The 14496-nt window shown below is 44.4% G+C and overlaps 1 protein-coding gene across 3 annotated transcripts in view; it reads left to right on the forward strand.

Moving 5' to 3' along the window:
* Positions 1 to 14496, forward strand: part of SEMA6A (semaphorin 6A) — a 135447-nt gene that overhangs the window by 56197 nt on the left and 64754 nt on the right. The window lies entirely within an intron of this gene.

A 14496-nucleotide genomic window follows, 5' to 3' on the forward strand; every position in this document is an offset into this window, starting at 1 on the left:
CTGGGAGAATGTTCCAGGTGGTGCAGGGGGCGAGCCGCAGGTCCGGGTCCAGAAGGCAGGAATGGAAAACCAGGAAAACCAGGTCGGTCGGATGGAGGAGAGTGTGGAATGGTGGAATGGAACCAGATGGGGTTGGGGGAGATAGGGGGTGCTTCCTGCACCCAGGAGAGGCGGTTTCAATTACACCGTGAAAGCAGTAAGAAGCCACTAGAGAATTTATGCAGCGGAAGGCGGGACCTGACTGCGCTTTTGAAAGACCATCATAGGGAGTGAGTAGAGAGGTGGATAGATATGGCATGTGTTTGGTGATAAAATCAATATCTGGATGTTACCTCTCCATCCCTTTGAACTTGAAGTATTTTACGTTTACGCTGCTCTCTACTTTTGCTGACCCGATGCTGCCTCCCAAGGCAGTCTGGGGGCGCTCTGTAAGGGCAGAACCAACCACTGAGTCCCTGATCTCAGGATCCCCCACATCCCAGCTCCGTGCCTTGCCTGCACAGGAGACTCCACCATTTGTTGAGGGAATAAATGGATGAATCCATGAGTGAAGGGGGACCGCTGCTCATTTAACCAAATGCTGAAAGTCAAGTCCTCTCTCCCTGCCAGCACGCCTGTATGCTGTCATCTCAGGTGTCCCGTTCCCACTGACAACTCCCGACACGTTAAGGAACGAATCTGTGACACACTAAAACAATGCCCCCTTGGAATAAAACCACTTGCAAAAAATGGGGAAAATTACCAAGAACGAGTCTCGGCCTCCAAGGCCACCTCACAAAGTGTGAGGGAAGAGGTATGTCCTCACGCCAGATGGTGACGTGGGGCCCGAGCCTAGGTAATCCTGCCCTGGGGGGCATACAGCACCTTGTTCCCACCTCACTGAAAATTCTGGAGGAGCCTCTGCCTTTCTTCCACGCCTTAGTGCTGCTGGAAAGGGCTGATTAAATAGATATGCGAGGAACACATCTGCCTACTCTTGCATAACACTTCAGAATGACTTTTCTTTTTTTACTCTTTGGAGAACTGAAGACTATGTTAACTGAACAGGAAGAATATCACCATTTGAGTAGAAAATGATTCTGCCTTAGTCTTTTACTTATTCACAGTGAACCTGGGGACTCTCCCTTTCAAAAAGAAGTTCATGCATTAGTCCCTCTCCAGGTGTTCTACAGCTCTGGGTGTGTGTGTGTGTGTGTGTGTGTGTGCGCGCGTGCGCGCGTGTGTGTTCCATCTCACTACTCAGACCTTAGCATCCTTACCAGAGAGAAAGCCTGTATGACCCACAGGGACCTCTATGCTTATCAGTAACCAGATGATGGGTAGCTTTTCAGAGCCATTTATGCATTTCCCATGCCACCGTTTCCTCCCCAAGAAAGCCGTGCATGTGTGTGCGTGCAGGGAACTCTGTGCTGTCTTGGGGTGACCAGCCGCCTGGGCACGTCTGCTGGGCTGGGTTTCCTCACTTCTCTTTTGTCTGACCCTCAGCACTTTCCTTTGGCTTCTGCCTGTCACACTCAAGCTTCCTGGATAATTTCACTTTCTCTTGATTCTGGTCTCTTTCACAGACAGTAATTATACTGATTGTCTGCCATGCTATTAATTATGGGATTTGCAGTTTATTTGTTTATTCATTCACTTATTCACTCATTCTTAGATCGGGGGGTCAATTGGTGATAACCATGGACTGTTTTCCCTCCAGACAATCTGGATTGCTGTCATTAACTTTGTGTCCTGGTTATCCACCATTAGCCATCCGCCTCCATTTTGGCTCAGAAGTAGAAGTGATCAGCATTGTGCCTGATGCCCAGTGCCCACGTTGTGAGAATCAAACGAGGTGGGCCATTGGCAGGGGAGGGGGGGGGCTACAATTTGCGGGGAGATTCTCAGGGAAGAAGGGAAGAAGTATGCCTTCCCCCTCTGCAAACCCCACCTGTTGCCCAAGATAACAGCTGTCCTCCCAAAATATTCTTGAAATTCAAATGCTTCACTTTATTAATGAGCCCTTCAGTGGACTGGTGTTATCTATGAAAGGACAGTTGCAGGTATTTAAAAATTAAAGGCAAGTACCTCAAGCAGCAACTGCCAGCCCACAGTTCCCTCTGATTACAGGGACTGGAAAAAGCCATTGGCCGGGGTCATTCCACAGGGGAGAGAAAGATTACAGACCGCACACACTATGAAGGCTCCTTTGGAGAAACCACCCCCAACTGCACAGAAATGGCAGTGAAGTCTACCCCTTTAACACACCCAGAGAGAGAGAAGGGGGTCGTTGGCTGGCGGGTGGGAAGGAAAATGAAGCTCACCCAGACGGGGCGAGGGGTGCTGCTGCCCCAGGTGAGGCTGCCACTCGCCCCAGTGGTAGATGCCACTACTCAACCACCAGTCCTTGCGACCCTCTCTACCAAGATCACCCCGCTGCACTCATTCTATGGAAGCCTGTTCTTGTCAGCCCCATGTATGGACAGGAACCCGTCACTATGAGCACAGAACGGAGGAAATCAAGACGAGGTGGCTCAGTCAGCAATTCCTAACCTCTGAATTATTGTTTCAAGTATAATAGGATACACATTTTTTTTAAAAAAGAGGAAATGAGACTACATTTTTTTCATTGCGAGCCCCTCACAGCACACCTGGGACATTAGAGAACTCCTGGGTTTAGCAAAGCCGGTGCTGGGAATCATGCTGTAAAGCACCTCCTTTGCCCTTATTTTTCATCTTTTTATTTTTTTTTATTTTTTTAAATGTTCATTTTATTTATTTTTGAGAAAGAGAGAAAAACAGAGTGTCAGCAGAATAGGGGCAGAGGGAGACAGAGAATCCGAAGCAAGCTCCAGGCTCCAAGCTGTCAGCCCAGAGCCCAACGTGGGGCTCAAACCCATGGACCACGAGACCATGACCTGAGCTGAAGTCGGACACTTAACTGACTGAGCCACCCAGACGCCCCTTTCATCCTGTTTTTAATCTCTTCAGGGACAAAGGAATATAGTTTTGCAGTCTCTCTCTCAAAACCTTTGCAATAGATGTGTTTGAGAATTTTTAATTTTTCATATTTTAGAAAAGTGACATGGGACATATACCCCAGTGGGGGCAACATCCAGTAACCAAGCCATTAACACTGTTTGCAGTGGAGCATTATTTACAATAGCCAAGATACGGAGGCAGCCCAAGTGTCCACCCAGAGGTGAATGGATAAAGATGTGTGTATACACACGCACACGCGCACACAATGGAGTATCACTCAGCCATAAAAAAAAAAAGAATGGAATCTTTCCAACTGCAACATGGATGGACGCAGAGAGTATGATGCTAAGCGAAGTAAGTCAGACAGAGAAAGACGAATATCATATTATTTCACTCCTATGTGGGATTTAAACAAAACAAACAAGAAAACGCTCTTAAATGCAGAGAACAAACTGGTGGTTGCCAGAGGGGGTGGGAATGGGGGAGGTGAAATAGACAAAGGGGATTAAGAGGTATATACTTCTAGTTACAAAATAACTAAGTCACAGAGCTGAAAAGCAGAGCACAGGGAATACAGCCAATAAGATTGCCAGTAATGTTGTTTGATGGAAGGTGGTGACTACGCTTATCACCGTGAGCACTGAGAAATGTCTAGAACTGTTGAATCATGTCACATACCTGAGACTAATACAACACTGTATGTTAACTACATTTCAATTTTAAAATCCTTTCTGCAAAAAAAAAAAATGTTTTTTGCATTGACATGTGTAAGTATTCATACTAACAAGAATAAATAAAGACTATAAATGGCGTCATGCCAATTTGTGTCAAATTTAGTCACCAAATAAATGGGGAAGAACTTATAAGTTTTCAGGTGGGTCTGTTCTCTTGGTTTGGTTTCGTTTGTAATCGCAAATAAGGGAGTGTATACCTATAATTCAAAACTGACTTGCTTCATCTAGATCTAAGAAACAGAAAATCAAATCTTGTTTTTCTGTAAACTTAAGAAAAAGTGAGGCATTTTTCAAGACAACTACTGCTATGAAAATAGTTCATCCAGATGCCAACCACCTTCATCTCAATGAACAGGACTTTTTAAATCTGTTTCTGTGCAGTGAACTTTAAGTCACCTATGTAAGGAATCGAGTCATTAAGTGGCAGAGAAATTTAAACAAACCCATAATTTCCTGGAACTTAGTCTTTCTGGCCTTAAGGAAGCATATTTTCAGGATGTTTGAAAATAGTTATTAATTTTGAGGGTAGGATTTCACATTATAAATAAATGATGACAGGGAGTGTGATCACCAGATTTGGCTTGATTTGAAAGGCAGCCAGAAAGTGGTGCTCTCTCTACCCCAATTCAAACGGATACCTGTTCTAAGTAAATCAAGCCAGCCTAATAAAGAATATGAACAAAGGCAATAAAGGTATCATTCGTTTCAGAAATTCAGCAATGTCTACCAAATGCAATAATAAATTTAAATGTATTTAACTTTAAATTTGCAGTTTTCATCCGGTTCCCTAGGACATAAAGAGAACTTGTTTTTCTTTTTAATAAATGAAATGAATTTCCTAAAGACTATAAGAAAACTGAGGAAAGTCCAGGGATAATGCTTCCATCTCATGTCTGTCCTGGATGTGTCTAGACGTAGACACACAGATAACCCACTGTGTACGTAGATATTTCACTGATGATAAGAACCAGCCAGGAATAGCGCGTTTTATTATGGAGCAGATCCTGAAATGATATTATGTTTCTCTATATACAATGAGAAGCTTGTAGTCAACTACAAAGTCTAGTTTTGGCTTTCACAAAGTCTAGTTTTGGCTTTCACGTTACTGGAAGAGCATCGGACCTCACTGAAAGAGACAAGGAATAGGAAGAATGAAAGCTAGCATGCTAGCGGCAAACACCAGAGAACCTGATGCAACAAGGGTAGTTCAAGAAAATGGTTTCCGCTGCCTGATCTGGAGACTGTTATACCAAAACAAACAAAAAAAAGCAATAAAAATTTGTAGGGCTCAAAGTGTCAATCATCTGTGACTGGTGATGTTGTTATTTGGGGCTGTTGTTCAGAGCTCAAAGGAGGAGGCTTGCAGGTGGATTCCATTTCTCTCTGAGCCATGTTTGAAGCCGGCTTCCACTCCAGAAGGGGAAAGAACACTATCCCAGCAGCCAGCTATGCCTGGGGCAAATCCCAGGCCCAGGGAAGAGCAGCAAGGTGAGGGTTGTGGCTGGGAGAGCCTGCTTTCCATTAACTACACTGAGAGCAAACAGAGGAGAAATTATTGGGGAGACGCGTCCTGTCAAAGGCCAGAAATTGCTCTATTTTAGTTTAAATCAGCTCAGGATTTTGACAAAGGTTCGTGGAAAACTTCAGACACTCATGTCTCTAGTTCGCTCTCTGCAACGTCACTCTGCAGATATCTTTCTAAGGGTGACAGGAAAGTGCCTCCAATTTAGGCCCGTTATTTTTGCCCTGTTTCATTTTTAATGAAATTACCGATGTACAGAAAACTAGGGAGAGTAATATGAAAAGAACTCACATAATCCGCACCTCGAACGAACTAATACCAATATTCTGAGCTTCTACTGAGAGCTCCCCCCCCGCCCCCCGCCACCCTCCTGCTTCCTGGGTCCTATTCTTAGAAGGGAAAAGGAATCTGGTCCAATCTTCATTCTCAGCTAAAATTCTTTAAACTGAACTTTGGGTGAAGTGCAAAATATCCATCCATTACTTTAGACAAATATTTGGAATTCCTTAAGCAAAGAGTGAAATGGTGTCTGAAAATCCAATCAGCACGGAGTTGCTCATTTCAATACACCCTTCTCCAGACCGGGTCCTCCTTGAGATCTCTCAGTTCCCTCTGGCACCTCCTCTGGCACCTCTGGTCCACAGTGAACCACCGTGCCACATGCCAAGTCTTTCTCCAACCACAGGCTCTGGGTGACCACCCCAGCCCCATACCTCTCTCTGCAACACCTTCCCCCTCTGGACAGTATTCTTCTCCCACGGGACTTGTCTGTCTTTCTGAAACCTTATTGATACTTGTTTATGCCTGGGTGGCTCAGGGCAATGGGGAGGAGCTGTCGGGTCCATCTACTAAAGAGGACGTTCCTAGGGGGTGAGGAGACCTTTTTCTCCATCTCCGTCTCATCAGCATCTAGCACAGAGCCTGGCTCCTGAGAGCAAGCAGGGAATCGGGCAATGGAAGTAATGAACATCAGGCAGGAAGCCCAGGAGAAATGAATGAGTCTTGGCTTCCTTTCTGAAAGCACTGTAATGTAGGGACAGAGCTCAAGGAAGAAGTCAGGAGTCCTCGACTGCTGTTCAGCTTTGCCACTTCTGAGCTGTGCCACACTTGGCGAGTGACCTCACTTCTCGGGGCCTCAGTTTCCTTAATGGTAAAACAAAGGGGGGATTTGTTTCTGCCTCCGGGCAGATACTGGAGTTCAGCAATACTGTAAAGGCTGCAAACATGGAGTTGGCCAGAAGCTGGTGTGTGACATAGATGAGCATGGCTGGGACTGTTGCAGCTTTCTGAGGTCAAGACACTTGGCTACGGTATTCTCGGGCCTGCTAAGGTCATGACTATGCCCACGGAGCCCTGGTGAGGCAGAAGAGTATATTGGAAACATCTGAGCAAAGTGCACTGAATGCCTTGGCTCGGCAGGGGGGCGGCTGGGGAAGGCGGGTGTCAGGGAGGAGGGGGCCATGTTGGTAAAGACAAAGAAAACGGTCGTAACACAGAACCTCCTGAAAGCTAAGACATCCCTTCTCCCCTTAAAAGATTCAATCGGTTTACAACCAAACTTTATTTTTTCCAATAAATTTTTTTTTCCTAAGGAGACTTCCGAATTCACAGCTGTTTTTCTGCTCCTTTGTGACAGTGGCTTTAGACCTAAGATGGAACATCTGTTATACACAGTGTTTATTATTATGCTCCACTGAATGCCAACATCACTCTCCAAGATGTGCTGAAGTTAGGTCTGTGACATTTCCCTTGAAGTGGGTGCTTTTATGTCTCTGCTGATGGCTGAGAAGAGGAGAAAGAGAGAGAGCGGAGTCTTTATTAAGAAGCCAGGGCTAGGGGTGCCTGGGTGGCTGTCGGTTAAGTGTCCGACTCTTGATTTCGGCTCAAGTCATGATCTTGCGGCACGTGGGTTCTAGCCCCACGTCGGGCTCTGGGCTGACAGTAAAGAGCCTGCTTGGCATTTTCTCTCTCCCTTTCTCTCTCTACCCTCCCCTGCTCATGCTCTCTCTCTCTCAAACTAAATAAATGAACTAAAAAAAAAAAAAAAAAAGATGAAGAAGCCAGGGCTATCTTTCTCATTTGCATGAACCTTATGTCTTAATGCAAATATCACCCAACAGGTGGCCAGACGTGGTCCCTAAAGACTGGGTTGAATGGTTTCAACCAGGATCACCGGGGCCACGTTGCTCCTAATTCCATCTGGGAAGTGTTCTTTGGTGGCCCCGGCCATGCATCCTGTGGACAGCAGCAGCCTCTTAATGCCGGAGCCCTTGAAACAGGGCTGTCCAGGCCAGTGAGGGACACCTGCTGTTTCAACACTTGTAATTCTTGAGATGGTGCGAGAATAATCAGCAGTTGGGTGTCTGGGAGACGAGTCTCCAGCATTCAGCAAGCTGGATTTTCTGCACCAGCACCTGCTCTCCCGCCTCTCTCTGGGCAGAGGCTCCTTCCCCTGACTTGAGGGGTGTCCAGATCTATTTATCTTATCAGCTCCTGAAGCAGGCGGCCTTGTTCTTACCCTTCATAACAGACATTGTTCTCTATGATGTATCGGCTTTACAACATCGCTGCTGAGGAGGCTGTAAGCTGGCAAGTGGTTCCACTTAACACAATGTTGTCATGAGACAATCAATTTCTCCTAAAACTGTGGCTTGGAAGCATTTGCGTCTTTCTGTCACGTTAAGCCTGCAATCACAGCGCTGTAAAGTGGAATGAGCCTTTGCATGCCGACATGTTTGGAAGCAACTCGTGTACTCCTTTTATAGTTTTATTACTGAAGCCATTAGGGACGTTCAGCCACTCTGTCCACGTGAGCAGAGATGCATCGACCTATATTCAACTATTACCTTAAGTGCAGTTTCTATTTATGTCAGCAGCTCTCTCTTTCCAGCCTTCCTTCTGTTCTCCTTTCTCGTTGATGTACTGGAAGGACATCAACGTTGGCGTCACACAGACCTGGGTTTGCGTCTGCACTTCCCGTTCTTACTGCTGGTGTCGTAAATAGTGACGGTGTGCCACCTGGCCGTGTCGCCTAACCTTCCGGAGCCTCAGTTTCCTTGTGTGCATGAGACCATACGGTCTGTCTCCCTGGGTGGCTGCGATGTTTAACTAAAATAACATGCATGGTTACCTTGCATGCAGACAGTGCTCGATAGATCTCCACTCCCACCCCATCCCTTTCCTATTGTCCACATTGTTACTTTCCTTTGCACTCCAGTGAGTGCTGGGATGCACGTTTAACAAATCACACAGAGTGAATTAACCCCATTCTGAGGCAGGCTCTCCACCTCTCCCGGATGCCCACCTCCAGAGATAGGAAGCTCAGGGACCAGGAAGGAGGAAGAGGGGAGCAAGAGCAGGAGGAAAAGGGAAGGGGAAAGGCGAGAGGGATTCCTCTCCCACCAAAGAAGGAGAACACCCCAGTTGCTAATCTGGGGCCCACCTGAGAATTCAAGGAGTTCCAAGAAAAGCTATTAAAAGGTAATCTTTTAGTCTCTCAACAGAAGAATAAACATTTATTTATGGAGGGCTACCGCTTTTTATGTGCATTATCTCACAACCCAACTTAAGACGCTGTTTTTACCCACTCCAAAGATGAGGAGACTGAGGCCCGGTGATCTTCGGCATCTTATCTTGTCAAAGGTCCCAGCTGGTAAGTGGGATTCAAAAGCCCATGTTTTGACCCTCTGCTCTTTCTACCCTCCTACATTATGAGCAATAGCCTGTTTTCACATATTTCAATTCAGATTTTTAAAGACAATCACATTATAAAGACAAAGGTGATGATGTCAGGAAGCTGGAGCACGATAGTCAAGATACAGAAGCAACCCAAGTGTCCATCAAGAGATGAAAAGACAAGGAAGTGGGGTGTATGTGTGTACACACGTGCAGTGGAATATTACTCAGCCACAAAAAATTACGAAATCTTGCCATTTGCAACACGGATGGATGTAGAGGGTATTCTGCTAAGTGAAGGAAGTCAGACTGAGAAAGACAAACACCATGTTTCACTCATATGTGGAATCTAAAAAACACAAACAAATGAACAAGCAAAATAGAAGCAGACTCATAGATACAGGAAACAAATGGTGGGTACCAAAGGAGAGACGGGTAAGGGGGCGGGTGAAACAGACAAAGGGGATTAAGAGGTTCAAACTTCCAGTTATAAAGCAAGCACGTCATGGGATGTAATGCAGGGCACAGGGAATATACTCAATAATATTGCAATAATGTTGTATGGTGCAGATGGTAACTACTCTGAACATGGGGATCATGTTGCAATGTATAAAAATATCAAATCAGGGGCACTGGGTGGCTCAGTCAGTTAAGCATCTGACTCTTGATCTCATCTCAGGTCTTGATCTCACCGCCTTGAGTTCAAACCCCGCACTGGGCTCCACGCTGAGCATGAAGCCTACTTAAAATTATATATATATATCATATATATATGATATATATATATCATATATATATACACACATATATATATCACATAACATATAATATATATGATATATTTGATATATATGATATATATTACATATATCATAGCTATTTGATATATATCATATATATATCAAATAACTATGATGTAGATCTAAACTAAAACTAATATGTCAGTTTACACTTCAATTTTAAAAATATTTTTTTTAAGCTAGAGCAATAAAAATAGAAGTGTTACCCTTAGTGTAAAACCCAACTATCTGAATGGGATTAAATAGTAATAGGTATGGTCCCTGTGGCCAGGTTAGAACTACTTATGGGACTTGAACCTTGCTTGTCCTGATGTTGAAAGCAGGCAGCATCACATGCTGGGATTCCTCTGCTCCAGCTCAAGGAACTTTTCACAACAGGAGCATCCAGGCTCAAGGTCACTCCATACTGTCGGCCCTAATCACCGCCACATACCCACTCCCTTCTTCATTGGGGCAAAGTCACCTGCACTCACAGAGCCTGGCGGAGTCCCAGAGGCCATTACATTTGATATCCCTTCCTTTCACAGGTGAGGAAACAGAGCCAGCAAGGCTATGTGACTTGCCCAGGGTGACCCTGTTAGTGTGCCCTTCCTTCTATTAATGACAGCGAGAATTATTGATTACCTTTAAAACTTCTTATGATGTCAGTAGAAAATGTGCTCTTGAAAAGAATGACTGAAACATGGGAGTAAATGATTTGCCTCATGGCGGCGGGGGGGGGGGGGAACCCTGCCACTACCACCATTTCCTCTTTATTTCTAGGACACACTTAAGAGCTCTTATCCAGAACATGTTGCATTTGCAAGTCTCCAGGTAAATTATCTTTCTCACCATTACCGCGTATTATTAAAACATTCACTGGATGCCAACATTCTAGAAGACTGTGATACAAGCTGTATCCGTACAGCCAAGTCCAGGTGCAGGGGCAGGCACACTGTGCTGCAGGTGCACGGGTTGGCAGCGTGTGGAGCAGCCCCCTTGAGTCTCTAAAACGAGCGGCATATATCCACCCATTCATTTGCGTGTACCGACACTGGGTCCCACTGGGTTCATTGGCTAAGACTGACATACCACTGCTTGCGGATACGGTAAAAACAAGCAGAATAATTCGTGCAGCAGAGGTGATGTGCCTTTCCTGGGCATGGAGGCTGCCCTCAGAGCCGAGGCTTCAAGGGTCAGACAGGTGAAGCGAGGTTAGCGGGTGAAGAGCCTTCCTAAGACAACAGAATGTGGTGGGAATGTTTCCAATGGGAGAGGGCTAGCCGCTGTACTTTGGGCAGCCGCTGCTTGGCTCCAGAGCATTGGCCATGTGGAATGTTGGCCAGCTAAGCCAGATCTCAGATTTATCTTTAAGAAGCCAGAAATCCAGAGTTGTACATTAAATCTGCTATTTTTCTTTTCTAAATGTTGGCAACTTAGTTGTTTTTGTTTTTGTTTTTGTTTTTGTTTCCCTGCTCTGTGAGCCAAGTTTTGGCCAAGTCCTAGATACCAGCAGTGTGTGAGCCCAAGTAGAATTTTCCAGGGCAGGAACTGGGGGAACAGTTGGGCAGAGGATTGGAACTAGTATCAGGGGTTAAGCATAAGTGGTACTCTGGCTGCATAGGCCTGTCATGGCTCCCCAATCCTCTCGGTGCTTATGAAATCAACCTGATGAATCAGAAGTAAGATGTGGCAATTCTCGTTCTCTGACTTCATAATCATTCCCAATTCTAGTGACATCCTGTTTCATGCTTTGCTGCCACGGTGACCTGCTGTATGACAAGGGTACGGGGGAGGGAGGTAGACGGAAGCACCAATTCCTGAAAATATTTGATCATTTGAAAAACCAAGTATCAACACAAATGCAGTCACGAGATTTTCAGACAGGTTTCCTTTGAGCCCCTTTTGTTTGGCCCTCGATCTGGAATACTGAAGGCTGCTTTCCTGGCCAATCAAGCATTCTGCACAGACTGTTCAGCCACACGGGTCACACATCATGGATCCATTACTCAATTTGGTCTTAAAAACCGTAGGGGAAAAATTACAGTAAAAGAGAATTGGTATCTGAGCTGACACCATGTAGTAAGTCAACACAATTCCTGCCCATGTGACTCAGAGTAAAGTCAGCTCATCAGTTTTAGATGTATCTAAATAGATCTAATAAATTCACTGAGCAGATGCCTATTAAAATTAAGAGTGCTCTTAAGGTTTTCCACAAATACTGTGGGTTGGAGAAGACTAGGATTATAACTTCATAGTAATGGTACATTTTACAAAGGCCATTTCTCTTCAGGCTAAGAATGGTAGAAAGTTGAGACAATTAGATGGAAAATTCAGACAGAATAAGCTTACTTTCAAAGTAGATGTTTCTGCTTGGAATCGTCACATTGAAAGCCTTCCCATTATCTAATTGTCTGGATATTTGCTGAAACCTAAATCATATTTGGACTCTGTAAGCAGCGTCCAAGAGAGGGAAATCGGCAAATGTCTGCAGACACCTATAAATATGCTCTCTGTGGGTAGCGCTTTTCAAAGTTTCAAAACCTACTTAAACAACCTCTTTAATTGCAGTATCCCAGCGAGGTTAAGAGTTTTAAGCTCAGCGCCAAGCTCCTGTTTGGTCTTTGGTTCTGTACTGCTGTGGTCTTAGTAGGGAGACACAGCTCACGTTCCGCAGAACGGGAAATGACAACGTGATTGACTTGGGATCGCCCCACAAAGTAATCATTTCAACAAGAAAATATATTTCCTACATATCTGCAAGGGTTAGAGCCCAAGGTTGGGTAGGAAGGGGATAATACATCAAAACCGCAGCTGAAGACAACTGTGGAGTGTTCGTGCAGACTGCCCGCGGTACTGCCCGAACACTTTCTCCCGTATGATGTACATGTTAACAACCTGATGATATGATGAGAGAAAGACACATAAAATGGCTATTTTTCCTGGCGCACAGCCCTACCGTAAACCGGGGGACATGTAAATAACCCATCTCAGCCATGGTCCTGGCTATGTGTGAAGGATTCAGAGAAGTCATGGAAGTGCATAATGTGTTTCTTCTGCAAGCACTGCTCTGCCTGCCGGCTCCTGGGGCTGTGCATATTGTGTCTACCCCACGCCCTCTTAGGATGGGAAACATGAAAATTGGGAGGTACATTAAAATAGCAGGACTCGGTCTCGTTAGCTTGTAGGACATTTGTACAAAGAGGAATGCCAATTGTGGAAGGCTAGGGACTCATCTGTCATGTCAAGACAAATTAGTCTGCAAACGTATACATATATTCCCAAAGATTTCTAAAGCAATGAGAATCAGCGTTCTGAGGCTCCCATTATTCTTCCATTATGTGCAGCAAACTCTCCGAGGTAATATGCTTCTGTATTCTACGATAATACTGCTCTTGAGCCCTGGGTACATGTTGCCACTTCCTTTTCCCTGTGTACTTTCTCATCTAAAACTGCAACAGTTGACTGGTATCTGGTTTATGTCTTACTTACTCTTGTTATTGATTTCTCTTCTTTAGTGTTAAACTGAACAGATGCCATGAGAAACAAATAAGGGGACCTCAGAGCTTCTTCCCTTTGGGTTCAGTTTCTCCAGAATAGGAAGAACTGGCAAGTGAATGAATGAACAGACGATTGCTTTTAACCTGTCTATAAATACATGTTTACGTCTCTTGGTAATGGATTGCCCTTGTGAGCAAGTCCTCATTTAAGGTTTAATTTTAATCCACACATCAGAGATGGGAGATACAGAATTGCTCGGGCTTTGCTCGCAAGCTCTCTGCCTCTTCTTCAAGATAAAGCAAATTAATTAATGTGTACTTTTCAACTGAAGAAATGATTAAGACCCAGCTGTGTCTGTGAAATTGTAAGTTGCGATGCAACAGTCTGGGACTTGTTAATGCTTTTTTTGGCATGAAGAAGAGAGACATAGGTATCTAATATTAAGTGGTGTTCTAAAAAGCGTTAAGTTAGCAGTTTGTTTGCCAAATTAACTTTCAAAGACATCTAAGTTACTAAGTTTGACTTTTCTGCACACAAATCTTAAATGATTGATGGACTACTGTAAAATAGCTTTGTTCAAAAAGATCATCTTTGGCAGGCTACTTCAAAGGCTTTACCACTTTGGAAAGATGAAAAGATATCCCCATTTTACATTATTTTCCCAGTAGATCAACACTCACTTGAAATATGCCTGAGAATTATGTGATATTTACTGTATTATGAGTCTTCTTTCACTGTATCCAGCAGCCCTACGTGGGATTGCTTTTATTTCTAAGATTTAGGAGAATTTTCTACACATAAAGAGCATCTTTAAGAAAATACACCTGCGCAGAACAGTATATCTGGCATTTTTATTCACTACTGTTTCACTGCAAGGCAGTATTTGAGACTAAAATATACAGAGAGATGATTTTAATCAACAATACCATTACAGGATGTGGTTTCAGATTCTCCCTACAGTATCCTTCAGAGTCTAAAGGATCCATTTCTTTCTTTTTAGACATAGATTGTGCGATTTTATGTCTAAGGTCACTCTAGAATTATTGTGGAATTGTATAAACCAAGGGTGAACATCTCAACTAAGGGGTCAAGCAGATAACAGAAGTTAGCAAACAGGGCCCCATTATAGGGTATGTGTGTGTGTGTTGGTGTGTGTGTGTGTGTGTATGTGTGTGTGTGTGTTGGGGTGTGATGCCTGAAGGGAACTGTGATTTAGGTCAGTATGTCAGATATTCTGATTTTTACTAGAAACCTCCTAATTTTGGGGGGTGCCTGGGTGGCTCAGTTAGTCAAGCATCCAACTCTTGGTTTTGGCTCAGGTCAT

The sequence above is a fragment of the Neofelis nebulosa genome, chromosome 1 (assembly GCF_028018385.1).
Source record: "Neofelis nebulosa isolate mNeoNeb1 chromosome 1, mNeoNeb1.pri, whole genome shotgun sequence".
NCBI lineage: Eukaryota > Metazoa > Chordata > Mammalia > Carnivora > Felidae > Neofelis > Neofelis nebulosa.